Genomic DNA, 443 nt, shown 5'->3' with positions numbered 1-443 from the left:
CCCCCCGCGAGCCCGGTTCCCCCAGCCGCTGGCAGAGCCGTCGTGCCGCTCCTCAGCAACAACTTGCAAGCAATATCTTGTCTTTGACTGGTAGACTTAAATTCCAAATCTGTAATAAGTGCAAACTTAATGAATTTCGTGTGTTTATCCAGAGCCTGATTTGACATAAATTGGATTTAATTTTTTTCAATTCATTTACTGTGCAAACTCCTACTAGTGCTACGGTTGCAGCTGAGTAAGGTAAAAGCTCAGTTTGTGTGTGTTTGTTGGCCTGTGGCCACGAGAACCTTATAAAAGGTGGGACAGCGAGGAACTCTCTGAGCATCGCCCCCCTCCTCTGCTGTCTCCAATGGGCTCTTATTTCCTGTGCCCTCAGGAGACCCACCTTCAAGATTTTCTGCACTGGTCAGGGCACTTGTACCCGGGTGCATGGACAGGCTGCC

Source organism: Apaloderma vittatum, unplaced genomic scaffold (assembly GCF_000703405.1).
Source record: "Apaloderma vittatum isolate BGI_N311 unplaced genomic scaffold, ASM70340v1 scaffold40110, whole genome shotgun sequence".
In the NCBI taxonomy this organism is placed as follows: domain Eukaryota; kingdom Metazoa; phylum Chordata; class Aves; order Trogoniformes; family Trogonidae; genus Apaloderma; species Apaloderma vittatum.
Note: the sequence above shows the minus strand (reverse complement) of the source record.